The sequence below is a fragment of the Panthera onca genome, chromosome D1 (assembly GCF_046562875.1).
Source record: "Panthera onca isolate mPanOnc1 chromosome D1, mPanOnc1 haplotype 2, whole genome shotgun sequence".
NCBI classification, from domain to species: Eukaryota; Metazoa; Chordata; class Mammalia; order Carnivora; family Felidae; genus Panthera; species Panthera onca.
In genome coordinates, this window is record NC_138348.1 from 104,388,889 (window position 1) to 104,404,789 (window position 15,901).

At 47.8% G+C, this 15,901-nt stretch overlaps 1 long non-coding RNA gene across 1 annotated transcript in view; it reads right to left on the reverse strand.

Moving 5' to 3' along the window:
- LOC132660870 (uncharacterized) overlaps positions 1-15,901 on the reverse strand; it is a 239,954-nt gene that overhangs the window by 21,824 nt on the left and 202,229 nt on the right. The gene's annotated exons all lie outside the window — the stretch shown is intronic.

Here is a 15,901-nt window from a genome sequence, read left to right on the forward strand (position 1 = left end):
AAAGGTTCTTGAGGAGATGGTAAAGGGGAACATATATCACATCACACAGAGAAAACCATTCTAAAACCCCTGTTTACTAATCCGTCTCTACAAGGTCCTACAATATTCAAAAGCAGCAGAGCTGCAATATACAGTTATGCAGGTCGTGCACTGCACAACTCTAGGGGGCACCATTCACATTTGCAGCCATAACAGATACAGATTCATTATAGCACTTTTCTGGCAGATGGTTCTAACCCGTCTTGAACAAGGGATGGCTTTTTCTGTTTTTTGGTATCCCTCTTTTCAACTCTTTCCCCTCAAATCTCCAATCTGGGTCGGCCCTCCTGCTTTACTTCCATCATTGCCCTCACTCAGTGCATCCTCTCACCCCTCAGATCTTTTCTTTGGAGTGTGGTCCATGGCCTCCCTGGGTCTGAGTTTAATATCAGCCCCTTCTGGGTCTTGACTGTCGTCTATCATCACTATTGCCCAGGAGCAGGTCTGTGGAAACAAAGTTTCCCCCTTATGAAATGACATTGCTCTCTCTCCCTCACCAGAAAGACCCCAGGGGCTGATGTTTTCAACAAGATTTAAGAATCTAGCAGAGACACAAGAAGACACCTCACTCCTCCAAGAGGGGACCATTTGGTCCCACCTTCTGCCGTCCCTGCAGCCCAGTGTGTACAGCCAGGTGTGCCTGGCTATTCTGAAAAGACCCCATGGAAGTGTTCCCAAGACCCCCCTCATCCCTCCCAGGATCTCACATCATCTCTCTGCAGTGATTTTCTTTTCTTCCACATGAACCTGAGTCCCTCCGCAGGTGACTTAAGACACAGCCTCTGTTTCAGACCCACAGTGGGGATGAAACAGGACACTCGTTTACCCTCACTGTCCTCTAGCAAGACTTTTGTGTCAGCTGCCTCTCTCCAGACAACAGTTCCCCAAGTATGGGTTGGGAGAGGAAGACATACCCCTAATAAAACTCCTGATCTGGAGCCACACAGAGAATGGGTGTTGATAACCACCTGCCCCTTCCCTTCTTAGGCATCATTCTTCATCGTTGATTTGTTCTCTCTCTCCCTCCCCATCCTCCCTCCTGGCTGAATCCTGACTGGAGCAGTTCCCAAAGGTTCTTGGACAGCCTGAGGAAGAGACTGCATCGTATCTTTGATCAGCTAGTGCTTCCAGGAAGACTTGACTCCCTGTTTCCCACCATGGTTCTCTACTCTGCACATGCTGCCCTGGTTGCAGGCACCTGCTTTCCTGGCCCGCAGAGAGTGGCTATTGCCCAGACCTCTGCCCCTCCAGGCCAACTTCTTCTCAGTACACTTGATCTCCCCCCTTGACCCTCACTCAATGCATTAATCTTTCACGGTAACAAGTTCCATAGAGAAAGCTCTCTCCACTGGAACTTCCCAGAACAATTACTACTACTCATGAAGGGAGTCAGGTACTCCCTGATCCCCCAAGGTCTCTTGGGACCTGCTGGTTGACCTCATCCCTACCCTCTTGATCAGTTGTAGGAGAGTGAACCCCAACACCACCAGAGCCTGCATCCACGTGAGGAGAGGGGGCTCCTCCCTCTACTTCTTTTCCCCATTCTCTTTTCCTCCCTTCTCCCTGTGCCTCTGTCTTCTCCCTAAACAACACATCACAATCTAACCAAATCAATCACCCCCACTCAACATCGTCCCCAGGGGACCTTTTTGGAGAACGTGGTACAATCTTCCTGTCACTTTATCATCTGCTGGAACCCAACAGTGCTGAGCTGCACTTCCTGCCAGCACAACATGACGGAACAATCTATTTGGGATGGGAGGCAGAGAGGGGAGAGGGCAAGGCAAACACAAGCCCACAGGGATGAGCTCAGCTTTCTAGTCTGCCCTTTCCATGTAACACACATGCATATGTCCTATATTCCTTTCCCCAGAGGACTCCAGAACCAGAATTTAAGGTCTAATCCCCTGGGGTTGTTGGGTGTCTCTACTCATCTGTCTTAGGTTCAAAGATGAGATCATCATGGACCACAGAGACTGGGGTGGGACAGAAGGCTGGAGGTGCAGTTAGCTCGGAGCACAGAGGTGAGAAAGTACATGCCATAACAGTGTCACATTAAAAAGAAAAACAAATCTAGCTCTGAAGTGATGTCTGTTGAGGGAACTGTATTGCTGAAACACAAGCATAGAGGGAAGAAGTGGATGGTCAGTTGGAGATGATTGTAGGGGGCTCAGAGAACTGGCTAAGAGACAGACACTTTACACTGTGGGCAGCTGGGATCCTCCAGTTTTTGGAGATGGATGAACATTCTGGTAGCAGCCAAGACTGCCTGCCCTGGGCAGGATACCCAGTGTCCAGCCCCACACCCCGTGTCAGGCTGCCATGACCCCTCTTCTCCCTGCTTCTTCTCTCTTCGCCTTCAAGCCCTCCCAGACCCTCCCATCATGTAATCCCTCCCGAAAGCAAGCTCTACATTGGTCACTCATGTTTAGAATGCTTCAATACCTCCCCACTGCCCAGCAATAAATCCTTATCATGACTTAGCCAGGCATTCAGGGCCGCCAGGCCTTAATTTTCCTCATTCATTCTAGCCTTATTTCTCTTCTATGCAACCTAGGATCCGTCCAAACCAAGCCACTCATTGGCCCACCCTATGATATGCTCAAGACCATGATGCCCAAACCATCCTCACCCTTCCAGGCCCCATTCAGAGGACACTGCCAGCAGGAAGCCTCTCTGCTTTTGTTCTTGCCTTTCTGATCACTTACTATCTTGACTCACGTGCATATCTTACCACCCGAAGGGGCCTACATCTGGATCCTCCAACCCAGGACAGAGCCTCCCATGTTCCGACAATCAGTAAATGCCACGAAATCTATTGCCGGCCCAGGTCTCCCTTATGTCAGAGGTTAGTGGGTGTCAGTGGTCACTTCGGCTTCTGTCTTTGGGAAAAAAATGAAAAAGAGTGGGGAAAAGAAAGATGCAGACATGCACAGGTGCCTCTGAGAGACAGAAGAAAGAGTGGGTGTTTATTTCTGGCTCCCTGAGTTGTTTATTATCAGCTTCTCTCAGGTACAGCAAGCCCTTCACATCCTCACCGACAATTACCGAGGAAGCATTCAACTAATTTTCTCAACTTCAACTGCCTTTAGTGTGCTCTAATTTTAACATTACTCTCAGCTGTTTTTTTTTTTTTTCAGATGCAATTAAGTTGAAATGACAGGTGCCTGCATGCCCACATGCCTGTTTGTCTGTCTTCCACAGGGTGGGCCAGGAGATGAGCATACCTCAGGGCCTACTCTGCCTCTGTTCTCCAAAAGCTGGACGGACAGAGCCTAGGCTACTCCCTGGCTTAAACAGGAAGTGACCAAAAAATGACTTGTTTAAACTTTTAAAGCCATGAACCATTTGGGTATTTCTCCACAGAGAGCCAAGAGCTCTGATGTCTACCCTGCGTCAAACACTGAGCTGTTTAATTACACTGGTCCTTGGAGAGGAGGGAGTTCGTGCACCAGAACAGTGAGCCGGGAAGGAGGGAAGCTTGAACTAAGAAACTAGCTCCCACCACCAGCAGGGTGAATAGCCAGCCCTTTTGTGTGAGAAGCCTGAGGGTAAAGGGGCCCCTGAGGGGACCTCTGGTTCATTCTCCTGCACCCTGGCAGGACTCCTGGAAGTAGGGAAGAAAGCCAGCAGGCTTCTTTGTCGCCTGCCCCAGGCTCTAGAACATTCATGTCAAGATTTTTTTTTTTTGCTCTACTTCAATCCTCCTTGCTCTAGCTTCAGCCAACTTGTGCTTTTTTTTATTACTATTTTTTTTGTCTCAGCAGAGACAAAGAATTGTTCTTTCATTCAATCTTGCTTTCTATGAAAGTAAGATTCTGTTAAACAGTTATACATCAACATCCTTCTGCGCACCTCAAATAGCACATATGCTTTGAAAACAAAAGGCACACAGTAAGATACACATTTTTGAACAAGATTTTATACATGGGTGTGTGTGTGTGTGTGTGTGTGTGTGTGTGTGTGTGTGTAGTGCCTTCCAATTACTAAGTATTTCTTCTACCTACATTGTTTCATTTCCTCTTCACAACCTCATGAGTCTGATATCTTTGAAATCTCCTTTTTCTCTATGGAAAGCAAAGTTCTGTAAACTCAAGCAACTTTCTGGTGCTGTACAACTTGTAAACCAGCCTGTGACAGGATTTTGGGGTCCAAAGCCAGCATTTCCAGCACACTAGACTGTCTCTCATGAAATGTCCTCTAAAGTTTGTATTTCAGTAAGTAGCACTGGCCTCTCACCATTAAGTGCATCCCCCGATCTTTGGAAGTAACTGTTCCTTCGTTCACTGGACAAACACTCATGGAACACTACCATGTCCTGGGCACTGGATGGACATTAAATGTTGCCATAAGCTAGTTAATGAGTCAAATACAATTCTGATCAAAGCTGCATTAGAGCATCTCTACCTGCCACTAGTCGCCCTCTGATTTCTCTATGCACTGTCTGTATAGTCCAACTCTACCCTCGGTCCCTGCCCCTCCAAGCCCTTAACCCAAGTCACAGCCATTTGTCCCTGAGAAATCACATGAACCTACAAATCCACACAGGAGGGTTCATGACTGACAGCTGAGCACCCTGTAAGAATTTCTACAGGGTTAGAGACTGCCAACTCTCCAAACTCGGGTATATCTACAAGTATATGGAGATCTTCCAAAAGGACTTTGAACATGGGTACTTTGAAGGGAACCCATTTACACTTCTGTGACATATAACACCCTCTTTCCTGGAATGGCCTGCCATGGAACATGGCCCTATTAAGTTGCTGTTTCTACCTTCCCACATCCCCTTTCATAATTGCCTTTCTCCCATTTTGCTAAAGAAAAGCATTCACCTCGGTTATTCTAAATCCTACTATAATGCATGATTTGAGGAAAACTAAGAAAAAAACAAAAAAACAAACAAAAAAAATCCACCAGATTACCAAGAAAAGACACAATTCAACATATCAATACAGAGTCAGGGTTTAGTGCAGGAAACAGACAAGAACCTAGAAAGGTATTTTAAGCAAGAAGGGATTTAGAGCAAGGAGCAAGGAGACTTACAGAAAGGCTGCAAGCACAGATTCTAGGCTGGGTGCCTTGGAATGATTTCCAGAGCAGTGGAGAACTTTTCCTCAGGGAACTCCTCTGAGCTGCCCCTGGAGAAAGGCTCATCAAGGACAAGATTGTACCATCACAGTCTGAGCAGACCTTGCACACTGGGAAATTGGACACGGGACCCCAAAGCTATGACCAAGAATTACAGAGAGTGAGGTCAAAAAGTGAGCCCACCAGCTAAGAGCAGTGAGATCATCAGTAAGAAATATTAAGGCAGCTTTATTTCATCCAGGTTAACAGATTCACGGCAAGGCACTAGAAGGTTTAAAATGTGAATGTTGACATTTGATAAAAAGCTGGAAGGGAAGCAGCAATCTCCTATGAAGCACAGTCTGAATTTCCATACTTGTTAGTGGCGAGAGAGAGAAGTTGGGGAGTGATGCCTATTCACCCATGGCTCATCCATATGTCAATTACATATTTTGTATGATTGCAAGAAGGTGAGGGTGAAAAGTCTCATGCTTACTTCAATGGCTCAGTTCTACACCTTGAAGTTATAGGAGCATATAGCAGACGTGTGTCCATACTCATTTTTCACTCGGGCACGATCTCCTTCCTGTAATCAGCCTCTTCTCTGCTCATTTATTCCTTCCGACCAAGAGCTTACGAGATTTAGATTAATTTAATGAAAATATATTGTGGGTCTTATTGTAAATAATGCTCCTAACAACAATCATTAATAAGTGTGCTATGGGTAAGTCTCCCACTTACTGGTGACCCAACACCTCTCCTTCTGTTATTAGTGTTGGATCATTAATTAGTATTCACCCATGGACACATAAATTAATTGTAAAAAGGAGCCCTGTCTCTCATTAAGTGATAATTTTCTGAAATATTTTGCTTTGTATGTTTAATATATCACTAAAATTTTTATATATGTATGTTGATTGGTTACATAATAATTATTATAATAATATTCAATACAAAGAAAAATACTTTATGACCTAAAGCCTTCTGGTCAAAACAAATTTTTAAGTATTAGTTTGAATGTACATGGGATAGGATAATCAATGAAGGTCTTTAAGGCATAAGAATATAATATTATGGTAAAATTCTATGAGGAAGCAAAACGGAATTTAAGGAGAAAGAAATAAAATAACATTCCTGGCTGTTAAAGAAAGGCTGGATTTTTTGTTGTTGCCGTTGTTTTTTCAGTACATGCGGGTAGATATAAAAGTGCTATGGTGTTTAGTTTCCTTCTGACACACGTGACAGGGTGAACCAGCCATTTTATTAGAAAACGGCAATATTTCCAACAACCTGGAAATAGCGCCTTATGAAACTATATAAACTTATAATAAAATTTTAAATGTCAACTTTAAAAAATGCAAGACAATACATGCTTTTTCTAATCTCTTTTAAGGAGTCCATGAGTAAACATGTTTCAGGAGCCCTATTCCCAAACCAGCAATGGCCAAACCCAAGGACAGAAGCCATAGGGAAGGAAATTTGAGGGGTGCTGGAGGGCAGAGGGGGAAATACTTTGATCAGGGGCAATTCAAGGAGGGGGTATTTGTTCACCAGGCCTCTTGCTTGCAGTGTCGTGTCTCAGTTCAGTTCTCCCTCACAAACCCCAACAGGGAAAGCACCTGTGCTACGAGTGCAGGCTCTGGAGCCAGACGGCCTAGATTCCTATCCTGGCTCCTTCTGCTTTGCCAGCTAGGTGACACTAGACACATGCCTTAAACTCTATGAGACCTGGTCGCTCACAGAGTTTTGGGGAGGACGGGCCCCAAGTCCCAGGGCTGTTGTGAGAGCCCAGTGTGATCGCTCATGTAATATCCTTAGAGTGGCACCAGTCCTGGAAAGGACTCAGTGAACACTTGCTATTTGTATCATCACCTCTGTTTTCTGGGGAGGAAACTGAGGCCCAGGGAGGCTAAGTAGCTTGAGATGTGCCCCAGTGGTCCCCACCACACTGTGCTGCCTCCCTTCCCAGACCTGACAGTGAGGGCCACGAGGTGGCTGCCTGTTCTGGCCAGCCAGCAGGCTGCTCTCACTCTTCACACCTCCCTGCCTGCCTTGGTTTCTGTCCCACTTTCCCCTCTCCACTGAGGGAGGTGGCACAGGGCAGGGGGATGGCCAGATGCAACGGGGAAGGGAGAAAGGAGGGCAGGTGCATGACACTCTTAGTGTGCCTAGCAGATCTGTCTGCCCATCTGTCAGTTGGGTTCCGTTGTCAAAATTCACAAAACAGGTGCCTCTGATTTGGAAAAATTTTGCCCTTATGGGCACCTAAATATATGAGTTCTTCATATGTCACCAAAGAGGTGACAAGGTGAAGAGCGAAAAGATGGAGGCGTAAGAAGGTGTTTCGTTCTCACACAACTTATCCCCAGCCCCAGCCTCTGCTCCTCATAGACAAACAAGGGTAGCAGGAAGCCCACAAACTCTGGAAACTGCTGGCTGAGGTCAGGGGCCGCTGTACCTTCTGTCCACAGTATTCCCTACAAAAGGGGCCTGTCAGAGCCAGCTGAGGGGGTGCTGCGAGCAGGAGGGAGATCACTGTCCCTCAAGGTACCTTCAACATGGCCCCCAAATGCCTCAGCCAGCAAGGCTCCAAGCCCCACACTCCTGAAACAACGTCCTTCAGCCCAGCATCCTATTTTTTTCCTTCGGCATGTTAACTCAAACCCTTGACAATTTTGTTTGCTTGTTCGTTATCTGTACCCCTCCTCCAGAAATGAGAATGTAAACTTCAAAGGGCCAGGGACTTTGTGTGTTTCATCCCTGATTGAGTGACCACTGTCTAGTGCAGTCCCACACATATAGTTGGCACTCAATAAATGTTTAAGTACATGAATGGACTACTGCATAACTGAATGGTGACAGGTCTCTACCTCCTCCAAGTACCTGCAATGGTCAGGACTCTGTCTCCCTAGTACCTGCGGGTCATGGCTAACTTGGCCTCTTCTCGTCACTACAGCTGAAACGATGTATTCATCCATCCATCCATCCATCCATCATGTCCTTAGTGAATCCTGGGTATGTGCCAGACACCATCACAGATGTCAGGTAGACAGGGAGCTCACAGAACAGGGAAAGACTTTAAACAGGTAAACGGGCACATTTCTATTATTCACCTCTCTGATGGCTTGTGAAGGGAAAGAACAGAGTACTAGGAGACAGAAAAATGGGGATGGTGTCTAATTTAGAATGTGGGACCTTCAAAGACCTAAAGGTGAGCCTAGCTGAGAGGGAGGGAGGCTATTTTGCAGGCAGACAGAACAGTATGTGCAAATGGCCAGAGGCAGGAAGGATGCCCCATGTGGTGGGTACAAGGTGAGTGAGGGGGCGTGGCATGGCCCAAGACTGGAGACGCAGCTAGGGCTGGGGCATGCAGAGCCTCATGTGCTTTGTTGAAGAGTTTTGTTTTTATCTTCAGGGCTGTGAAAAGCCTCACAGAGTTCTAAGTAGGGGAGGCACGTGACTCCGTTTATATCTTTAAACGATCTCTCTGACTGTTGAGTAGAGAACAGATTGCAGTCAGGCAGGAGTAGAGATGCAGAGACTAGTCGGGAAACTCTGGAAAAGGACAGGTAGAGATAGCATGGTGGTACCTTTGACCTGATTTCTGTCCCTCGGAAATGTATACCCCATTGATAAGACCATTCATTCATTCACACATTCGTTCATTCAGAAACTCATTAGAAAGAACTTTATGTGACAGGTGATGGGGACACAGCAGACAAGACAGACGTGGCCTTTGCCTGTGTGGAACTTACAGTCTGGTAAGGGAAACAGACCACTAAACGCAAACTTCCGGCCTTCTAGCTACATGGGATGGGAGAGGTGCTATGGCAGGGGAAGGAGGAAGGTGGGAGAACACCAGGAGAGGCACCTGACCCTGACCTGCTACGTCAGGGACTGTCAAGAAAGACCTGGACCAGAATTGCAGATTCGCAAGTACACATGAACTGACTTGGTATCTGTCTTCTGAAACAATAAGTGGTCTTGCCTTGTATTCATCTAACTACCCACTGACTAACTCCACCAGGCTGGCTACAGGCAGCTCAGTCTTAAGGTGGCCAGAAGTGAAATCATCTGTGACCCACAACCGTCCCCATGCCAAAACCTACCCCACACAATGGTTCTTAACTCAAAGAATGGCATTTCCATCTACAGTCATCCACATCATACACTTGGGCTTCCCTCTCTTACCCCTGATGTCTGGTCACTCACCAAGTCCTACTGGTCCAGCCTCCCAAGACCTCTCACCTTCCTCTCCTATTGTGGTTCCCAGGCCGTCCACCTGCTTCGGGCCACCACCCTCTCTGGCCAGATTTCGGCCACAGTCCCTGTCTGCTCTCCCAGCCTCACAAGCCAAGCAACCCCACCCCCATGTGTTCAGGGGCTTTTTAAACATTCACTTCCACCTTCTCCTGGCTCCACCCTCCAGCCTCAGCGTGCTTGTCAATTCCTTCAGGCAAACTCCTGTGACCCCCCCTGCCCTGGTTCAGGGCCCTCCACCCTGAGATGCCATAGCACCACGCCCTTCCCTTGGGCACATGTTGCTGTTTGTGCCTGCCTCCCCATCAGACTTTAAGCTCCTTGAAGGCTCACGTCTCTATATACAACTCCCTGCCTATCCAACAGAAATTTCTGTGATCCCGTGCCTGGAAAACCTGGGAGAGGGTCCTGATGCCCTGTGAACGAGGAGCCCACAACAGGCATGTGGTGGCCCCTCACCCAGCTCAGCCCTGCCGCGCCCGTCTGCCTTTCTCCTTTGCTTTCCCTCCTGACAGAGCTTGCTGCTGTGACCACAGATGGTGAGAGGAAACACAATTTGTATTTCTGTATATGGTTTGGAGTGTGCTGTGACAGACGGAGATAGATGATCTCTCTCCTGATCCCACCCCCGAACTTCTCCTCCCCTGGTTTGTGAATGTTAGAAGCCTACTATCTGAGCAGGGCTGACAGGCAGGTGTGGGAGAGACGGAGAGAGCTGGGGAGAGGGGATGTGACTGAGAGAGGGCCGCTAATGCATCTTTGGCTATTACTAACACGATGACAATGGCAGTTATGGAGACACTTTGATTGGGGAGGAAGAAGAAAGGAGGCAGAAGGGAAACCATCTTCTTATCTGTCAGAGGCAACAGCAAGGAGCTGAGGCCTCTCAATGCCTCTGAAAATCTTTAAGGACCAAAAAACCTCTCGAAAACCACGTCTCTGCAAACCTGGGGAGCAGCCAATGGCGCTGGACAGTACGACCCAAGGTGCCCCACATTCCTTTCGTCGCTTCCCCAGAGACTGATACCTGCAGATCTCCTGATAGAAATTGCTAGCTGCTCGGCAGGGTGGGTCCGCTCTATGCCTCTGCCCAGGTGCTGGGGGGCTCCCAGGGATCCTATTTCTACCCTTAAAGCTCAGGGAATGCACAGTGATCCCTGAACCCCACTCCCTAGTCACCTGAGCCTTTATGCAATGTTGATTTTTTTTTAACCTTCATTTCAGTGGAGAAAGAGAGAGAGATCTTAGAACAAGCTGGGAATTAAAAGATACTGGTAGAACCAGCAGTTCTGCAAGGAGAGAACAGCACAGGCATATCATAGAAAATACTGAGGCACATTTGTCAGGCAAATGTGGGGGGGGGGTAGGGAGGGAGGGAGGGAAGGAAGAGGCAGGCAGGGAGGGAGGGGAACAATGATTTAGTAGAAGTTCAGCACCGAGTCTTATTGAAAATGAAGCCACAGCTGGAAAATGCCAGCTGGCTTTTGCTTTACCTGCCCAGACATGGGGGCAGCATGGACTCAAGATGCCCTGTGCCCTCAACCCCTACTTTGCTTTCTGCCCCTCTTTGGTAGTATTCACTCTGTCCTCAGAGTTAGGCAGGGAGAGGGGCCCCAGACAAGCTAGACCATCTCTGTCAGATTCTGGGCAAAGGCAGGCAACATCTGTGTCCCCTCCTTTCCTCAATGGCTGAGTTCTTTTTATCTTTTTTTTTTTTTTAGTTTTTAAAATTAATTATTTTATTTTGAGAGAGAGAGAGAGAATGAGAATGAATCAATCTCAACCAGGCTCTGGACTGTTAGTGCAGAGTACGACGTGGGGCTCGAATTCATGAACCATGAGATCATGGCCTGAGCTGAAATCAAGAGTTGGATGCTTAACCTACTGAGCCCCCCAGGAACCCCAGGGGTCCTGATACTCCTACAACTGCTTGCACCCCAGCGTAAGTGCACACACACATACCCCTCATCACTACCAGCACCACCAGCTTTTGCCCAGCAGCTGTCTCAGATAGTCTACATCCTGCTCATGAACTAACCAAAGGGAAGATGCTAAAATTGAACCCCAAACCTGGTTGTGTCCCAGCCCCATAAAGGTTTCTCATCTCCACAGTTCTTGCCTACCCCAGAGAATAACAATAATGGAGTTTATATTTATTTGGTGCTAACTAGGGGCAGGCACTGTGCTAAGTACTTTGTAAGACTCATCGTGCATAATCCTCACAACCCTCTATGTCAATTTCAGTTATTAGCTCCACTTTTTGGATGAAGAGGCCAAGGTTAGACGTTAAACAAACCAAGCTAACCCCAAATCACATGTGGTTACCAAGGGTCACAGCCTCTAACAGGGTTTCTCTGATTTCCCATATCTTACTTAGAGGCTCCTCTTCTGGGTTCAAGTAGGATCATAGCACTTTTCACATATTACTGTAATTGAAGGTTTATGTGCCATGACCAAATTCTCACCAACAAATGTCAGAGGAAGCTGCACGTGTGTTTTTCAGGCTTGTGTGTACCTGTGATCCAGCTCGAACCAAGCATACAAGAGCAAGGCCCTACAACAGCCATTTGCAAACTTGGATGTCACTGGACTTGATACACAGCCAAGTTTAGGGACTGCTGCTTTAGAAAATACTGGCAAAACAAGACAGAAGGAACCTGGGTCCCTGGATGACCGCACGGAGCAGAACCTCCCTCCCATGGGAACATTCGCCTTGAAGAGTTACACGAGAGAGACACCAACTTCTATCTTATTTACCCTTACAAAGGCCATGAAAGAGACATTTAGGGAGTTAAAAGGAAACCCTGATTGCACTTGGATGCCTGTAATATCAGCAAATGCTCATGAAATTCAAGGTACCAGCAATCACTTGCTTGTACACACACACACACACACACACCTCACATACTTTTCTGCATGGCTCTCTCTTTCCCAGTCACTATTAGGGTGGTAATCAGCTAGAACCACAACTTTCCAGGCTTCCCATCAAACTCTGATTAATGGGGAACTTTCTCCACCTGCCTTCCACCACTCCAAGGCAGGACAAGCTCCAGCTTCCTCCTTTATATTCTCCTCCTGATACTATAAAACGATTAAATAACATTTCCTATAGACTCTGCCTTTCCTATCTTCTGTTCTAGAACAGACTCAGATTCTGTCTGGTTCTTGATTCTCAATTTTCTCCTTTGACTTTAGGAGGTGAGGGGATCTCATGATGCCTATGACCAGCTGTGGGCCTGAGGCTCCAGCCAGGATCTCTGGTATAAAACCAAGTAGAGTCCTGCCCCACCTGCTGCTTCCAAGTGTGAGGCCAGGCCAGCTCAGGGGCCTTGGAATAGAGCTCCCAGCAAGCAGGGGTCTGGGGGTGACGAATACCTTCTGAGCAGAGGAACAGTAGTAATCCCCTGGGGACCCAAGCTGGCAGAGCCTGAGTCCAGGACAATGTTCTGGCCTGAGGAACACAAGGACAGAAAGGAAGGCCACTCCCTGGGTACTGGGAAGAAGTTATGGCCCCTCCTGGGAAATCAGCACTAGGAAAGGACACCTCAGGCACCATATCCATTCACTGGGAAGAGATGGTACCCCTTGGAATCTGGGGTCAAAACCAGAAATGTCATTGCAAACCATGTGTGCAATGATTATAAGCAAAACAGGAAAAGGTCCTAGCGATAAAGTGGCTTTGATCCCATAGGACAAGATGCTATAGGGCTCCATGAAGGAGGAGCTATCACCCAAGTCCTAGTACTGAGTCCCTACGGCTCCCTACGTGGCCTTGGGCAGGTCAGTGGGCCTCTCCGAACTTTAGTTTGTTCACCCACAAAATGAGTATAATAGTAGTGTCTTCCCTGCTGACTCTACGGTGCAGTTAATAAGATTAAATAAGAAGATGTGTGTGAAAGTAAAGAGTAAAACTTAATTGTGATAAATATTCACATGGTCCGATTTTCTATCGGCTTCAGATTAAATTCCAGTGCTGAGAAGACAGACTTCACTATAGAAGCTACTCATTAAATATTTACTGGAGTATTGTTGATTCTGTTGTTAAAAAAGGAATTAAGTGAACCGAGTGGCTTATATTCAGAAGAGAATGGGAAGACCAGGAGAACAGAAAGCCAGGGGACAGGGTCAGAGATTTGGATCTGATGTGGACCACCAATACTCCCCAGGGGTCTCCTCATTGATACCCTGCTTGATACTTTCCTCTCACAGACAGACAGTCATGGGGAGCTGAGTGGGGGAGAAGAGAAGAATCTGCCTTAGAAACCTGTGCTCCCACAGCCACTAAGAAGTCACGGTCTCTAACTGACTATAGCTGAGTGATAGGGCATCTGACCCAAGGTAACCAATCTATAGACTGGTCAATGACCAACTCCTGATTAATTCTCCCCAAAGGTTAATGACTTGCAGCAATATGCAAAGAATTGGGCAGTTAGCAGTGAACACCAAAGCTGAGGGTCACAAGGTGAAGAGGCCAGCCAGGGGAGCGTGGTCAGCCATGGGTGGGCCAAAGTTCTGAGCAAGCAGCAGCAAATAGAAGTGAAACACAGCAAAGAGAAGCCTGGCAGTAGCAGGAAAAGAAATGGATGGACATGGAGAGAGGCAAATTCACAGACAGGAGCTGGGACACCCTGGTAACTGTGCCCTGATGCCGCCGATAAGTTCCAGAACTGGTGGTCTCTGAAGGGCCTTCTAGCCTCAGCCTCCTGCAGGCCTAGCTCACCTTGGAGTCTGCTTTCTCCACAGCTTGGTTGTTTACCTTCACCAGAGAGAAGATTCTTGAAAGCACCTGGGAGGCCTGGCTCGCGGCTGACGTTCTCATTTTCTTATTTCCATGGGCAATCTTACCACAAGCCCTATATTACTTCAGAAACCCTGATTGATTCTCTGCTTCTTGCAACCCAAAACAATTCAATTAACAGGCTGCCTTTTGGGATCTGGAAGCTTGAGTTCCCAAGCCCAGGGTCACTGCCAGGTCCCTAAGTAAGGTGTCTGTCTAACAAAGCTAGGGGAGCTGAGTCCAGCCCTGCAGTCTGGAGGAGCTAGCCTGGAGCACCTGTTCCTGGGGCCCAGGTGGGAGTCCTCACCAGCCAGAACTGCTGAGAAGTGCACGCAAGCTGGCTGCTCTGTGGGCCTGGTCCTTGCCTCTGTGTGCTAGTTAACTGGGAGCCTCATGCCAGTGCCTTTGTCCTGCCTTGACATGGGGACCATAGTCGGTCAGTTGGTAGACGGTAGGCAGCCTGCAGATAGATGCTCAACCCTGTGTCTTTCTGCACTCCCTCCCCTAAAATGCAAAGCCTGAAGCAAAAGTACAGAGGCCCCCTGCCAGCCCCTTTCTCTTTACACCCCTGGCTCCATCTCAGACAAGCAAGAGTTTCATGCACCTAGGGATGGCCTCCCCGGCCCACAAGCTCAAACTCCATCCATGAGCATTCCCAGCCCCTCAACGGCTACCCTTTGATCAACCCTAGGGGTGTAGAGTCTAGTGATGAAGTCTACCTTTGGAAGGATGGACCCAGGAAAGAGCCTTCCTTTTCAGGTAAGCCTTGAAACGTAGTTCACGTCTCTTTGGTCTAGGGTCCCAAAACCTTCAATATGACCCAGAAGGGGATATGGATATAGGGTAGGCACTGTCTTTATTCTCTCTCTACAGCACCCAACAACAGCAGCTGCTTTGCTTCCTGGATCATGGATAAGAACAGCTCTTATTTACAGAGAGCTTGCTATATGCCAGGCACATTCTAAGCATGCTTCTCATATTAACTTATTAGATGGTTGAGCAACTCTGAATTATCATTATTCCTATCTTACAGATGAGGAAACCGGGGTAGAGAGAGATTAAGTAACTTTCCCAGGAGGGCAGAACAGACAAGTGACAGCAGCAAGGTGGCCCGGGTGGCCTGATGCCTGAGTCTGCATCTCACTACACGGCTGATGGGGGCAGGGCTTCCACATCACACTCCAGGCTGGGCCCAGGTAAGGCCCAGAGACCACTCTCCTCACATCTCCCTTTCTGTCCATTGCTCTGAACACAACATCCCACTCTCAGCCTTGTCTGCCTGAGAGCCTCTACAGGCAGCCCATGGGCATGGAGGACAGGCAGCCTGGGAATCCTCTCCCAATCCTCTCCTCAGAGGAGGGACAACGCTAAAGCTAACACCTGCCCTTCCACTCAGTAGTTGGCCTACACAGCATTTGAGCCCTGTTCTGTCCGGCTCTAAGTGAACGGCACCTGGCAAGTCCCAAGGTGTCGAGAGGTGGGGGGAGAGGGAGAGAGACAGAGAATGAATGAGAGAGAGAGAGAGAGAGAGAGAGAGAGAGAGAGAATGAATGAGAGAGAGAGAGAGAGAGAGAATGAATGAGAGAGAGAGAGAGAGAGAATGAATGAGAGAGAGAGAGAGAGAGAGAGAATGAATGAGAGAGAGAGAGAGAGAGAGACAGAGAGAATGAATGAGAGAGAGAGAGAGAGAGAGAGAATGAATGAGAGAGAGAGAGAGAGAGAGAGGGAGGGGGACAGAGAATGAATGAGAGAGAGAAA